Below are 16,262 nucleotides of genomic sequence, written 5' to 3'. Positions count from 1 at the left end.
CTTGTCATTTATTTATTTATATATAGTTATGTGTATGTAATCCTAAACTCCTAATCTGTCCCTCCCCGCTTTCCCACTGCTGACCACACTTTGCTATGTCCATGAGTATTTCTAGCAGCATTCTTTTTGCTAGTAATATATGCTGGTTGGCTGCCTTCACTTTCATTAATTCCATCTACCTGTAGGTGTTTTTCTTCTGGTGGGCCTGCATGTGGTTTCACACGTGTTCATAGAGATCTGTATTTGGGAGAACTCCAGGCCGTGTAGTGCCTGGCACGGAGCTCCCGATGAGCTCATGCTTGAACTGGGAAAAAAACATAGAAAAGGTTGGAATTTCCAGTACGATTTAGACTTCTGGGTTTCTGTAACCTATGTTTAGCCCACCTTAATGTTGGCTGCACCTGTAGTGGATCATTTGATGGAACTTCATGCTATGGCGGTGTAGAGACAGGGCTTTATATAGTTTTTCTCCTTCCTTTTTTCTAACACTCATTCTCCTGGGCCTCCCAGATCCTCCCCCAGCAGCGCTCAGGGCTGGCTTGGTGCTGTACTGAGGCAATATTTGTTAATAAGTCCCTTTCCTCATCTCTTCTGAGACTCCATTTCCTTCTCTGCACAGTGAGAGCTTGGACTAGATAAGTGCTTTTTGGTTTCTTTTAAACCCATGTCTCCTTTCGAGAAACAGAGAACTCAAATCTCTCCTCCCACCCTAACTCTTCAGATTTTGATACGTCCTCCAATGGGTGACACAGCTCTTTGTGGAAAGTTGATGTGATTTTGGTTCTTTCCATGTGGTGCAGAAAAGACTTCAGAGACTTATTGCAGGGAGGGAGCAGGAGGGGGACAGTATGTCAAACTTTTTGGTATAAGCACTGGAGCAGGGGCTTTGGTTTAAATGCAGCCTCTGACGTGGCCTCTCTCTAATCTTGCACAATGTGTTAAACCTCTCTTTTCCTCCATTTCTTCATGTGTCAAGTTGGAATGTTATTATTTTAGGGTTTTCATGAAACAATATACACATAAGTCGTTAGTTTCTCAGTAGAAACATGACCTGTTAGGGAGTCAGGGATTTCTTTAAAAAAAAAAACCTTGTCCATAGCATGCAGTCGATGTGTATTTTGAAGTTCCTGGAGGGTGAGGGTTGAGTCTAAAGTCCATCATGGGATAGGTGGCCCCTGGGTCTGTGTGCCCCAGATAGCCCCCTCCTCCCCAGTCCTCTTCCTCTCAGTCCAGGATGAAGTTTCTGCCATTAAAATTACACAGAGTTCTTGTGGATATGGCTTTTAATTTTATTGTTTCACTGGGGAGGGCTGCTTTCATGATTTCCGTGGTCAGGTTTTGGTGACATAAATGCTATGCAATTGGGGGTTCCTATTTAAGAAAAAGAAAACAAAGTTACAAATACAAAATTAGACCTAGGGTGGTGGCAGGGGCTCTTAGAAGTGGGGACGATTAGCTTTGTTAGCTTCAGGTGCAGTGGCCTCTGGCCATGATGACCCATCCTTGTGCTCTGGAGTTGGAGGGACCAGTAGGTTCAGTGGGAATGTTTACTGAGTGTATCTCATGGGCTGTGCATTGTCCTATTTGTACTGTGTGTTCCTTTTTTAAGACAGTGAGCTCATTTAATCTCAATAGCCTCTTTAAAAAATTAGAATTTCTATTTTGAGATGTAAAGTAGATTCCCATGCAGTTGTAAGAGCTGATACGGAGACAACCTATGTACTCTTTGCCCAATTTTCCTTAATGGTTCCATCTTGCAAGGTTGGGGTACAATTCATTATTGACTCACTAACCCTTTGAGGTTTGTGTTATTACCCTCATTTCTATTCGTGATTAAACTGGGGTTTAGAGAAGCACACAGGCCTTCCCAGGTCACCCACATGGTTAGTGTAGAGTCGGGTGGGACATGGGCTTGGGATTTCCAGACAGTACCATTATGATTGTGGCAGGGAGCAGCATTCACTTGCTTGTTTATTCATTCATTCAACAAACATTTATTGAGTACACTGTGTGGATCTGATGCTTTCATACGGTTATCGAATTCTTCAGCAGTACTGAGAATCAGCTAATGTTTTCTTTTTTCATCTGTGAAAATTAACTCTCAGGGTCATAAAACCTCCCAAAGTAAATACAGCTCATAAAGGAGGGATTAGTAAATTTGTACAGTCCCCCCTTTTTATGCAGGTGGTAACCTAGGCATTTTGCATTTGCAATCTGCCTTGATCTAGATATATTCTTGTAAGGCAAGGTTTGTTTTTTTGTTTTGCTTTGTATAGTCAAGTTTACAATGTTGTGTTAATTGCAATGTTTTTTCTTTTCAATTTTTAATTAATTTTTATGGGGTAATTAAGTTTATTTTTTGTTTCATTTTTTTAATGGAGATACTTGGGATTGAACCCAGGACCTCGTGCATGCTAAGTATGTGCTCTACCACTGAACTGTACCCTCCTCCCCAGGGCGAGTTTTCTTATCCATTATTTTGCAGCATAGGAATTCAAGTAAATTGGAGTTGAAATCCAGATCTTTCGATCCCACTGTGGTTCTTTTCATTATATTCTGCTGAGGGGTGGGGAAGCAGTTCCTTTGTTCATTCATTTATTCAGCATTTTTGAGCATCAGGGCCTGGCTAGATGTTGGAAACAGAAAACAAGCAATGACCCTTTTCTGCAGGGGCTGGAAGCCTAGACTAATAGCAGGATAATGTGATCCTAGCTATGGTAGCCATGTGCAGACTCTGAGGACAGACTGTACCCCCAGGTTTGCTTGGGCTTCCCTTGCCTTCTGGCTGGTACACACAGGTGACCACATCCCAGAGGGGCCTGCAGCCCACAGCAGAGCGTGCACCTTAGTCTCCTCTCCCCTCTTGGCAGGGCCTGCAACATGAGCATTGCTGACTACGTGCAGTGTGCTGAGGACCACCAGACTCTCCCCATGGTGGTCCAGCACGTGGGGATTATCTTGGAGGAGAATCTCTTATGTATCTATAAACAGATCTCCTCAGTGAGCCAGGTTCAGGCTGTGCGGCTTCCAGCAGTCATTCTGCATCCGCTACAGTTACCACTACCCACACAAGAACGAGTGGGGAGACTTCCAGACCCACCGAAGGGTCATGGGTCTCGTCACCATCACTGACCGCTTGGCCAAGGACTGGCTGCAGATCGAGGAGCTCCCTGTGCAGAGGAGCTGTGTGGCAACACACAGGACGATTCGTGGCTCTTCATCTTTGTGCTGAAGGGCGAGCTCGCCGAGCAGCTGCACACTGATGTGGCCTTGTACCCCAGCTACGAGGACTGTGGGACGGTGGAGAAGAGGATCAAGGACTTCATCAAGTCGCTCTTCATCATGCTCGAGTCCGAGCACCTGGACAGGGCCACCAACAATTTTGGGGACAATATCCTCCTCCTCTGCATCCCATTTGAGAAGAGGGACTTGGTGGGACTGGACACAGCCAGCAGGTAAGCCTACGTGGAGTCCCGGCCACCCTGGCTGTGTGCCTGTGTTGCTTACCTACATCCAGAAAGGGATCAGCAAGAAGGGGAGCTGTCTTGCAGCCAAGGGGGGAGGGAGATGCAGCCTGACGGTTTTCAAAGTTTTAAAAATGAATTCATCTTTAGTTCAGAGTGATCCATTTAGGGTTAGTTTGGATACTTACTCCCCCTTTCCAACCAAGACCCCTGGTGGGACTCCTGGAGTTGCTGTCCAATAGGGTAGCCACAGCCAAAGAGGCTGGGAGTGCTGGGGAGGAGGCTGGTCTAAGATGAGATGTGCAGAAGGTCAAATGAACATCAGACACTGAGACTTGTCTAGAAAAAAGAATGTAAACTATCTTGATAATTTCTGTATTTACTACATGTCAAAATGATAGTATAATAGATATTACATTAAATTAGATCTCTTCTTAGAATCACTTTAAAGTATTTGTTTTTCTACTTTTTTGAATGTGGCAACTGGAAAACTTTCTTTGTGTGACTCTCATTGCATTCCCGTTGTCCTGGGACAGTCTCGTCCATTTGATGTATAGGTGAGGGGCTGAATCCCGAGACGCAGCAGATCGAGGCACTAGCTGAGCTAGGGGTGGAGCCCGTGTCTCCTGCCTCCCAGGCTGTTCTTCCTGCCCGACAGCCACCATGCCAGGTTAGGACATCAGAACCACCGCCAGGGATTTCCGAAGGAGCTCCTTATGCAGGGGAAGGCGTGTCACGGATTAGGGACAGAGTATGGAAAGGTTCGTCCTCACTTTGTCCCTGTGATTAGGTCAGTGGCCCCACTTTGCCCCGGAATTGCAGACGAGCTCTTCTGGGCCATCTGCCCCCCTCCACCACCCTCTGATCTGCTTCCCTGTGTGGCCATCGTGCCATCCCTTGGGCAGAAGAGGGCGAGATGCCTTTGCTGAGAGGTGGTCCCCCTTTGCTGGGGAGAGCGAGGGAAGCTGTGTCCCCCGGCCTCGGGCCTCGGGCCCTGAGTCTGCTCTCCCTGCGCTGGAGAGCACGCAAGGCGGTCTCATAGGTGACGGTTGGTGGTCCTGGCACATGCTACCAGGCCTGCTGTGGAGTCGAGGCTCCGTAATTCTTGGACTTATCTAAGGTCAGACCATACTTTCTGGGTTTTGGTAAGTTAGAGGAGAAGACACCAGAGAACTGACAAAAAGAAAGTCCCGGCCATCCCTGCGAGTGAAAGGCACAGGGGACCCGAGTCCCACCTGCGTGTGGTGCCTGGCGGGCTCTGGATGAATTTTCAGTTCCTCCCCGGACATGCCTCTATGGCTTAAGGAAATGGCGAGACATGTTGTGGCCATGATGTGTACTTGTCCTCGCAGGGCTCTGTGATCTACCCACCTAAGCCCCCTTCTGCTCCTTGGAGATGAGGTGTCACGTTTAGGGTCCTGGGCACTGCTGAGGGCACAGCTGCCAGCACCAGGCCACTAGCAGGGTGGCTCTGTTCACCTCACCAGTCACCTCCTGCTGAGCCTCCAGGCGTTAGGTGAGAGAGGTAGATCGGTGATGCACTAAGGTGGGGCTGCACGTGCGCACAGCCCTGCAGCATCAGCAGGGACCACCTTCTCCCTCTGGACAGACTGGTGGGTGAGCGGTGGAAGCCTGCAGCCCTGCTCCAGCCCCCTGGCCAGTGCCTCCTCTTTTGTCATAGGAGGCACTGGTGACATTTTTGCTCAGCAACTGCTTGGCTATGAGTCTGCGGACCCGCCGGAGATTGCCAGCTTGTTTTTGCCTTTTGAAGTCTGTCCTCGAGATTTGGCGGAGGAGCTAGTTTCAGGACAGTGTGCTTAGTGCATAGTGATTGACACTGTCACCATTGTTTACTCAGAACCTCGTCTACCAGGCACAGCTCTGGGCATCAAAATACAGCAGCGCATTAAACCTCCCTCCTGTTGGACCTGTCTGTTCTGGTACCAGAAGCGCTTGGCCAGCATCTGGACGTCCGTGAGATAACGCAGCCAGTGAGCTGCGGTCAAACACGTTCTCCTCCCATCACTTTTACTCCATTGTTGCTTTTATTCCATAGTCACCGAACTTTTAAAACAATGCTTCGCTGCAGGAGCAGAGCCTAATTCTCTCCTGCTACTCTTGGTGGGAGTGAGTAAAACTGTCCAGCCTGAAATGCGACCAAGCATTGTAGATCAAAAGCTGTCTAGGCGCATGTAGGTGGAGTTTTGATTTGGGGCGCTGATGACGTTAGGGCCCCCACGGCAGTGTCGCTACCCTCACGCCCCTGGATTCCCCGGAGCAGGAGGTGAGGGTGGGTCTCACTGTCCCCGCCTCTCTGGCCTCATCACACTCACGTAAATTCGTATATTCATGCTGTCAAAGTTATCTTGGTTGTTGTGTATTTCTAACTTTTGCTTGTTCCTCTTTTCCTTTGTCTCTCGTACCACCCTGTGAGCATGCTGTTGGGTCTGAAAAGGTGGGTTGTGCACACCCTGCATCGGAAATACCTACACTTCACATCGTGCTGCCTCCATCGCTTTCAAAAGCAAAAACTTAACAGCTGCCTTGATCCATTTATTATCCTAGACATCTTATTATTTCCTAATGTTTTGGAATTTTTGCTTTGTTAACACATCACGCACTGGTGTTTGATACCTGTTAAAATCCTTGCTTGGAGGAGCCTGTTTGGTGGTCCTTATATTGGTGAAAATTAGCCATTATTAATTATGTTTGTTTGTTTTGAGGAAGTGAGATGCGAATTGATTTAGGTGGCTTCTGAGGGATGTTTACCAGGGTATTTTCACTTGGAAAGTCAAAGTCTGCAGTACCTTGCTTGATTCTGGCTTTTACACGCACGCGGTTCCTGGCCGTCGCTGTGTAACGAAACTGACGGGGCTTCCAGGCCGGCGGTCACTGAGGAGGACGTGGCCGGCTGGGGGGGGTGAGCAGCCCACAAGGGGCGCAGTTGGAGAAAGCAGTTTTCTTTTGCTTTTGCCTTCCCCATGTCACTTACTTTACTTTGCCTTCATAAAGGGGCAGAAGTGGGTCTAAAATCCATGTCACTCTTTTGTTCCCTTTACGACGCTGGTTTCTCTGAGTATCAGGAAAATGTGGCCTTCTGCTAAGTAGCTGGCTCACCTGGATCTGGTGGACACAGGGACCACTAAAGGGGACCGTAGCTTCCTCTCTACTTCAGCCAGTGGGCATTCAGAGCCGGGTCTGTGGTTTGCCTCAGCAGCCGTGCAGGCCTCCCTGCACCAGCCTTTACTAATAACCCATGTTGGCAGTAAATAGCTGACTCTGTGTCTGTTGCAGCTGACGTCCACCACTGACGGCCGTGTAGTTAGTTTGCGGTAGTGAGACTCCAACACCCCAGTCAGCCGTGAAGGAAGATCCTTTGGCCGACCTAGGATCTTGGATTCTCACCCCCACCCTGGTTCATCTCACCCGGGGGTAGGGTTTGGCCATCACCATCATGCTGACCATGAGGCCTTGTTTCTCCTTTCATGCTCTGGTCCAAATGTGGACACTTCATCCTTCACTGACTTGGTCTCGCTTGAGACAGGCCAGACTTCTGAAAGAGTCCATCACATTCTCGGGGGGAACAGAACAAAAGTAAGTGTCGCAGGTAGAAGGAGTCTAGGCTGTCCAGGTTGGCAAATGCAGGCTGGGATCTGTGATGGCTAGGCTGTGCCCTGGACACAGGCCTTTCCCGTGGCTCCCGGGAGCCCAGGGGTCAGAGTGAGAACAGCCTTGCCTGGGTTCCTCCATCCTCATCTGCTCACTGGCAAGTGTGTCTGCTAATTAGGAGATCCCCCAAACCTCGGGTCCTTCAAAGCTCAGACCACGGGAGAACCTTGAGTCCCTTCTCCTGGGCCTCCTTTGTGAGAATCCAGCTGCCTTCTGAGGTGACCCGTGCCAGGAGATGCCTCCCCTCCAGGGGAGCACCCTTCGGAGGACTGTGACTCACTGCCACCATGCTGTGAGCTTGTGGGGTTCCGGCCGTGGTCCCTGCAGAACCAGACTTGAGATGGGCTTAGTGACGGAAATGACAATACTGATTCCATGGCAGGGATAGGGGGAAGGAACAGGGGAAATTGAATGTGACCTCAAACACCTAGGTGGGGGCTGGGGCTGTTACTAAAATGGGGAGCCTGGGAGGTACCTGCCAGGAATCGAATTCCAGAGTAATGGTGGACATGAGGCATTTTAAGATGCCATTTGTCATCCAAGTTAGGACTTCAAATAGGCACTCAGTCTATGAGCCTGGGGCTCAGGTGAAGGAGCCAGACTAGAGATACACGTTGGGAGTCGTCATTCTTAGCTGGTGTTCACAGCTGTGTAGGTGGATGAGCTCATTTCGAGAGGTGCATACTGAGGCTGAGGGGGGCAGGGCTGTGCCTGGGTTGGAGGAAAGCCCAGACCATGCAGCTTTGGTGTGTCCATCAGCGGTGTTTGGGATTTTCAGAGCAATGCCATTTATCCTTAAGGGGCCAGGGGTGGGCAGGGCCAACAAGGAAGAAATCTGAAGGGTGGGTTGTGGCCACGTGTGAGCATCTTGGGACGATGCAGAGGCTGCAGGGTCCAGGAGGGTAGACACCTCAGAAGCTAGAGTTGGAGTGGGGAGTGGGGAGAAGGTAGTCACACTCACCTGTGAGGGAGGGAGGGAGGCCTAGGTAGTCCCAACCCTACCGGACTCGCTTTCGCATGAACAGAAGGCAATCAGACAGAGGATCTGAGGTGAGAGGGGATGGGCACTGGGAGAGGAGCCAACCTGGAGAATGGTTCTTGGACAGTTCTGGAATAGTCTCCCTGCAAAATAGAGTTAAAAAAATTCAGATTCTTAAGGACATTGATAGTGACTGGGGAGGAGACAGTTGTTTTCCAGGCCTCCTAAGGGTAAGGCATATATCCAGGGATACACAGAAGATTCGGACAGTCTGTTCTGGGTGCTTGACCCTTGTAAGGGGGAACAGTGCAAGTTTAAAGAGGGAGAAGGGCAGTGGAGGGAAACTAGCCAGGCCCCGTGTCAGGTACCAGTCAGCCGCCCTACTTGCATGTTTCATTCACATCCATGCCTCCCAGGTGGGCGGTGGCAGCCCCCTTTTGTGGATTGGGAAGCCTTCTCAGAGGGGTTAAGGAATTGGTCCATTTAGCGGCTATTAAATGCTGTAGCAGGATTCAAGCAGGGCCTTGTCAGAATTCAAGTGCGTGTTTTCTCTACTAATTCGGGTACCTCCCTGTTATACCTGGAATGGTGAAGTGGGCCAGTTTTGGAGCCTTTCAGAAAAAGTACGATTTAATGTGCCTCAGGACTGTTTCACAAAGCTCAGTGTTCTTTGATGGTTCGGAAGCACCACAGTGCTTTACGCCCCACAGATGTAAGGTCTTACTCCTTTGACGAAGTCATGGTTACAAATGACGTACAGCTGCAAAACCAGACTTAGCAGTTTCTGAAGGGAAACTCTCCAGTTCTCCCTTGATCGGCATTCTTCCGCGGGATGTAACTGTGCTGCAGCATAGGCCTGAGCTTTCCGTATGGAGTGAGGGTTTGATATCCAATGTTAGCATAAAACAATCAGATGGAGAAAATCGACGTTGCCAATTTATTTTTGGGTTTCATTAGGCAAGATTCACTATCGGTTAATGGCCCATTTAATGTATGAAATTGAGTACAGAACATTGCATTTCTTCCTTTCTATTTCGAGTTCTCTTACAGCATAAGGTTGCCTGCTTTGGAACATCAGCTCCACCACCAGGGCGCCTGTCAATGTGTTGGTGTGATTGCATTTACACAGTGAATGTAATCTGGGCTTCCTCAGCCCCAAACACTCCAGTGCAGGATCACGGGCTGTAGCCATCTCTTAGTCACACAAATACTTCTAAAATTATATGATGCCAGAAAAGAAAGAAGAGAGAGAGAGAGATTGCCTTTATCATAGTTCCTTTCAATTCTAACTGCAAACTGTTGTTGAGCAGCTCTGGTTTCCTTTGGATATGAATATATACATTTCTTTGCATGTAACCTGGGTTTTGGACTAGAACACCAAGCTCTTGCTGTCCACAAGCCACAAAAACAGTAGCCAAATTGCACACGTGTGAAATACTTTATTCTTTTTCTGAGAAAGAATCCTTGAATTTGGGACTTGGGCTGTGATTTTTGCTTTTTGCTTCCCCCACCCCTCTTGTAATCTCTCACTCCTTCCCACGTGGCCCCCAAGAGTTCGTGGTCTCAAAGGAGTGGGCAAACACCCAGTGGGTCACCATGCAGTGCTGCTCTAGAAGGGAGTCCAGCCAAGACCTAAAGGACATTATCAGAGAGGACTTCCTGGAAGAAATGGGCTCTGCATTCAGTTCTGAGGACAGAGTAAGAGTCAGCCAGGAGAAGGAATCAAGAGGATGGCTCAGGTGGCAGGAGCAGCCAGGCAGAGGCCTGGAGGCTTGTGGGTGGGGATTAGGGGAGAGTGCCCTGTGAGGTCTAGGGTGGAGGGTGCCCTGCTGGGGAGGACACTGGAGAGGCCTGGGGTGGAGGGCTTTGAAGGAGCTTGGGTTTTACTAGAACTGACACAGGAGGCAGTGAAGGGTGTCAGCAGGAAGTGACCCTCAGGACAGGTACTCCTGGTTTTGCTTCTGATGTTCTACAGAAAGAAGGGGTCGGGACAGGGCGATAGCAGCTCTGTCTGTACCTTTGTGACCCACCCCTTCATTCATTTATTCATAACACGCGCACTTCTGAGTGTGTAGGGGAGAGGGGTGGACCCACAGTAGTGAGCAAATCGTACTTGCCTCTTGCGAGCTTAGCAGTTTCAGAAGTTGACCCAGCGTAGAATGTTCTAGGAACACAGCAGGGACACCTAACTAAAAGTGTGGGGGGTGGAGGCAGGGAAGGCTTCCTTTAGATATAGTGAAAATGAGCTTGGAGGAGAGTGGGAATTAGCAGGGGGTCGGGGGGGGGGCCCTGAGGTCCCTGGGGACCTGGGTACTGCAGTGAGGCTGGGCAATTAGGGGCAGGTGTGGGGGTGGGGCTAGAACTCTACTAGCGAACCTCTGAAGGGTTTGAAGCAGGGGAGTGATATAATCAAATTTGTGTTTTGGGAAGGCTGCTCTGGCTGTGTGTGTGTGTGTGTGTGTGTGTGCAGTTGGGAACAAGGAGAGGGTGCCACCAAGTGAGAGGGTCATTAGAATACAATTCACAGGCTGGGAGATGACCAGTGGGAGAGGGGAATCGGGGCTGTTTGGGGATGGCAGGGGCAGTGTGGATGCCGGATTTCCTTATGGGGAGGGCTTGTTAATGGGGCCGCCCTAGTGGTGCCTTGTGGCTGGAAGAAAACAGATGGAGGCCTCCAGGTGGACTTTCCTCTTCTCTCATTCCCTGCCTTCTGTGATGATCTTTGCTCAACCAACATTTGGAAGAAAAGAGCTAAGTTCCAGGGTAGCCCAGGAGTTTGTTGAGCTCGTTTGAGTGAGCTCTGATAGGATTTATGTGTGTGTTGAGATCTGCATGTTCACTTAGCTAGAAATGCCCCGTCTTTTGGATTTCCATAGGGGTTTTTATTCTTGATAAAAATTGCTTTCTTGGTGAGAGGAAATTGAATACAGCTACTGTTTTTATCAAAAACAAAACCTTATCTTTAAAGAAATTTAATATTCAAAAGAATAGGAATATTTAGAAATGATAAACTAAGGCTTTGGTGTAATTTCTTTGGTTTCTGAGTTGATGTGGAGTTAGAGCCTTTGCATTACTTAATAGCACATCCTTGTCAGTATTTAAAGAGCTGTTAGTGAGTGCCCCAGGCCCCACCTCTCAAAGCATCACTAAAGCTTGCTCTGAAATAGTGAGGTTATAAAGGTCTTGTTTGCAGAATCCTAACAGTTGGTTTATAATATGCAGCATAGCTCTCTTCATAAAATAACAAAAGGCTCAAAATTAAGAAATTGGAACATAATTGATTTTTTTTAAAAAGCTGAAACATAAACATTCTTGTGCTAATGTTTCGACTGGAAATTTTGGAAAGAAAAATCCTACAGTAATATTATGTATGTGAAATACATATATGCCTTTCATGTTTGAAAAATAACTACGCAGAGTTTTTCAAAGTCAGGACCATTCCAGCTCAGATACTGGCAGTGATGGTTGCTGGTTTTCAATGGAAAAGCCTAAATTTGCCTTCTTTGCTTTTTTTTTTTTTTTTTTTTTTTTTTTTTTTTTTTTTTTTTTGTAGTGAGAGGGTTGAGTAGTGCTTTGCCAGCATGCTTTCGGGGCAATTTTGGAGCAGACGTCGTGCACCAGCAGTGAGACATTTCTCTGCATTTTACTGTGAAGAAAAAGCCCAGCTGGGCTAACGAGCTAAGTCATAAATCTAAGTGTGATAAGTGTCGGTTTACTGATCTAAGTTCTGCTGGGCTAACTCATAAATCTGAAGTGTAGTGTCAGTTTACTGGGCTAACAAGCTAACTCATAAATCCATGCTCAACAAGTGTCAGTAATGTGATCTGTTCCAAGTTGATAAGCTCCACTGTACTGATTCTTTGCATTTTGTTGTTTGAACTTTATTGGCTAATAGCCCCATACTTGTAATTAACCCTACAAAACCTCATGTGCACGTCTTGGAAGTGCTCAGAGCTTCGGAGCAGAAGCCCCTCTGAGCCTGCCAGCATAATAAATCTGAGTACTCCAACCTTCCGAGTGGTGCTTGTTTCTTGGCTGGCCTGTCATATCTGTAACATTACTTTCTGGACATCACATGGTCGGGATGCTGTAGGACTCCCTGGTCCATCACCATTTGTCCTGGAGCTATTCCAGACTGTGAATGACTTTCTGTGTCTTGGAGGTAAGGTGATCTGATGCAGATGATCAGATGTGTAGTTAAAGTGCTGTTACTTGAAATAAGAGGAAACCTAGAAAAATAGCTCTAAAATACTTGATGAGGGAGGAGAATTGTCTGAGCTGCCTGCAGTGGGGAATCGTCTCAGGTGACTCCTTCACTGTATATCCTGTCACACTCTCTCACAGCCCTGCACAGCACTCCTTCTGAAGCAAGCATGCACTTTCTCAGAAACGCGCTGAATTTCCTTGTGCCTCTGTTTGTTGGCCTTTTTTAAAAGCACATCTTGCCCTTTGCTTAAATGCCATCCCTGTTAGTCACCTCTGACACATATTTTTCCGGACCTCATCCATATATAGCTGCTAAATTGATGAACAGAATGTAGTATCTCCATGAGGTGGAATACTATTCAGATATAAGAATGAAAAAAATGAAAAAGAAAAAAAGGGGAAGATGAAAACGGCCACCTGCTCTTGTAACTCCACCATGACTGCTCAACCCGCCCTTTTCCCTTTGAATCCCCACCCCTTATACTCCACTCTACTCTTTTTGATAGTACTTACCACCTTCTGATAAACTTTAACATTTTCAAAAAAATAAAAAAGAAAAAGTTGCTGATACCACTTCAACATGGACGAGCCTTGATAACAGCATGTTAAGTGAAAGGAACCAGACACAAACGGCCACATATTGCTGATTTCAGTGATCTGAAATGCCCAGAATAGGCACATGCAGAGGCAGAGAGCAGGTGATGGTTGCAAGGTGCTGGGTGGAGGGGGGATGGGGAGTGACTACTAGTGGACAGGGGGTTTCTTTTGGGATGTTGGAGTGTTCTGGAAATAGATGGTGGTGAGGGCTGCACAACCGTGAGTGTGCAGAAGACTGCTTAGCGTTGTCTCTGGGAGTGCCTGTTGTTGGGGCGGCTTTATTTTGTTCTCACCCTGCAAAGTGAAGTGTCATCTTGTGCTGTGGCCTTTCTACTAGTGTGAGTGGTGAGACTCAGAGACTTTGCAGAGTCTTGTTTCTTTTTCCCCCTTGCTGAGTGTAGGCAAAATAGGTTTAAGCCTGAGAAAGTGCTCCATCTGCAGAAATGTCTTTTAGTTTTGCATGGTGTAAAAATCTTGAGAGCTTTTTAATCGTTGAGGACAGTCTGTGGGGGGAAATAGCCCGTGAAGCCTGGGTGAGACCTGGAAGAGCCGCGCTTCCCTCCCTGACATGGGTGGGGATTTCACCCCCATTCAGGCAGTGAAAGGCCCAGACCCGTGAGCGGAGTTGACAATCGTGAATATTTATGTGTATCCACTGCTTCATCTTGGATATTAATTACAAGATGAGTCATTTTTTGGCGGCAGCCTCATCCTACATCAGGAATTTATAGTATCTGCTCTTTGAGGTGAAGACCAGACAGACTTGATTATTTAACAGTCTCTCTTGAATTGATATCTCAGTTTCCTTTGTCAATAGCAAAACAGCAGAAATACAGACATCCTTTAATGCCAATGTGACCTGAAGCAGGTTTAGTCTCTGTGCATCAGTGGCCTTATATGTGGGTAGGGAATATGATAACATTGTTTCCCTCAGAGGAGCTGGTGAGGGGGGAGTGAGAGGCACAAATGGAGGAGTTACACAAGATGCTCATTAATGACTGGATTTAATTATCTCAGCCTGGTGAGGCCTCAGGGGCAGAGATGTCAGAACAGAGCAGTCCTAGCCAGAGCTCGATTGGTGTTGGCAGCTGTGATTATGATCAGTATCACGACTGTGGGTAATCAGGTAGTTTTAAGACTTGGTAATATGAATCCATGAATAGTGTTAAAAGACTAGACATCTCAGATCTGGTTTACATAGTTTTCAAGATTTCCTCTGAGAAAAAGGTGTCTTTTTTCCCCAATATAAATCTGAGTTGAGTCTAGAAAAGAATTCTGTAGTCCTCCATCTTTGTGCTTTAATTCTCCATTTCTTCAAAAAACGTTTTTTAATGGAGTTACTGGGGACTGAACTGAAGACCTCATGCATGCTAAACACGTGCTTTCCCAACTGAGGTATAATCTCCCCCCTATTTTTTTTTAACTTTACTTTCTTAGTATTCAGAGGTTAGAGGCCTGTAATTCTTTTTCTAGAGACTTGTTCATGAACCTGGAAGTCTATAAATAATGGGCAATACTTGACTTATTGAAAACATCAATAGAACATTCTGCAATCCATCCAAAAGGAAAAGCTCATTGACTTAAAATGTTTCTCCTTTATGGTGATTTCTACTTTTTGGTCTAGCTTAATTTGTTTACAGCCATCCTCAATCATCATAATGACCAAATTCGCCCTGAATGGATGCCGACCAAAGACTAAAATGCTTTCCTCATGTTTTACTTCATAGCAGGTGTTTGAGGGTAGGTATCAGTGTCTCCTTTTTTTGCAGCTGAGGGATTGAGAGATGGGGCAGCTTGTCCCAAATCACACGCAGCTGGCGGTGGCTAGCTCGGTGCTGGAACCCAGGCTTCACAGGATGCATTCTTAATTGCTCCTCTAATCAGCCTCCTGTTGAGTGGTTTCCCGAACTCCTGTGAGTCCATAAATGGCCGATTTTAGTGATCTCAGCCTGATTAGGCCTTCAAAGCAGAGGCACCAGTGAGAATGTGAGACAGAGTGGCCTAAATTAAAATTGTACATTTTCACAAATGTTTTATTCTCGGCTAATGACTTAAAAAGTTAGTGTTATTTATTCTAGTGTTCTGCAAGCACTAAAAACAAAATATTAAAAATGATTATAATGCAAAAGAAAAGTGAGCTTTGAAAGTCCAACCACTGCTAATGACTCATTGCTTGTTTTTCTCTAGTGGTGCTTATTGAGAGAAAAATTTACAAAGTCTGAATTGGTTTTATGTAGTTTTAGTATGGAAAAAAATTGTCAGTGAATATTGAAAGTAAAATCTTGACTCTTTTCTTTCCTGATGATGAATATGTAAGTTGTTTTCATGGCTTAAGTACATTTCCTCATTTGTGAAATTTGAGTAATGCTGTTTAACTTGTCTTGACTGTGAGTGTTAGACGCCTTGTATACAAAGCACCCAAGAGGTGCTCAATAAAAAATGTACTGTCACAATGACAGTTTAGAAGAATCAACTCTGAATACTAATGAGGGTGGCTTATTTCTGATACATATTCGATATGTATATACATGATATATATAAATATGATTTACAATAATAAGGATTCAGTTGTTTTTTAGTGCAGTATGGATTTTTGATGAAATCAATATCATTCTTGTAAGATAGGGACTAGTTAAATTGCCTTAAGCAGACGACTTTGAAGATTATTTACACAGAATGTGTATTTTTACAACTCAGAATTCATATTGCCATGTAACCATCCACTAGAACTTTTAATTTGTAGGAATATGACCAGAACCATTAATTTAGGAAAATCAACATTAAATATTTTCAGGAAATAAGCTTATCTCTGTTGTGATTGAAGAAAATTTTGATTTTTTTCTGTACTCTTAATAGGTTTTAAAATATCAAAACATTGATTTGTCATGTCACTTTTTAAGTGGAGAGAAAGATCAAGCTGTTTTAATACATAAATTAATCTTTTTGCATTCAACAAATGATACGATTTCCTGACTCTTTGGGAAGACTATTTTGCAAGACACTTAGATTACCTACTGTTGGAAAAATGCAGAAGTGACTTTTATGAATATAGGCCTAGTACAGATCTGTTGGCATTTGACATAGTGCAAGACATGAGGACTAGGAGAGCTTTGCTGCTGATTGCAAGGAGGACAGATCCCAGGTCTCAGTCTCCCCTCCTGTAAAATGAAGAGGCTGGACTGGATTCTTTCCTCTTTTAAGATGAGTTTCCATATGCCGTTGTCTTTTGTTTATATTCAGGAGTATTATCAATTTCAGATTAAATGCTGAATACCACTCTCTTCCCCGAAGCAGAATTCAGTATGTGCTAGATAAGCTTTCAGTTATCTGATTCTTCTTTCTTCCTT

The 16,262-nt window shown here is 46.0% G+C and overlaps 1 long non-coding RNA gene and 1 pseudogene across 1 annotated transcript; both read left to right on the top strand.

The window, feature by feature from the left end:
- The first annotated feature begins 2,393 nt into the window (after positions 1–2,393).
- Positions 2,394–16,262, top strand: part of LOC116662135 — a 28,470-nt pseudogene continuing 14,601 nt past the window's right edge.
- LOC116662137 lies at positions 3,462–7,507 on the top strand. Its single transcript, XR_004318119.1, has 3 exons — positions 3,462–4,980; positions 6,256–6,260; positions 6,759–7,507. It is a non-coding gene; the product is annotated as an uncharacterized LOC116662137 (long non-coding RNA).

This window comes from Camelus ferus, chromosome X (genome assembly GCF_009834535.1).
Source record: "Camelus ferus isolate YT-003-E chromosome X, BCGSAC_Cfer_1.0, whole genome shotgun sequence".
In the NCBI taxonomy this organism is placed as follows: domain Eukaryota; kingdom Metazoa; phylum Chordata; class Mammalia; order Artiodactyla; family Camelidae; genus Camelus; species Camelus ferus.
The sequence above is the reverse complement of the archived record's forward strand: the minus strand, read 5'-3'. Positions and strand labels throughout refer to the sequence as shown.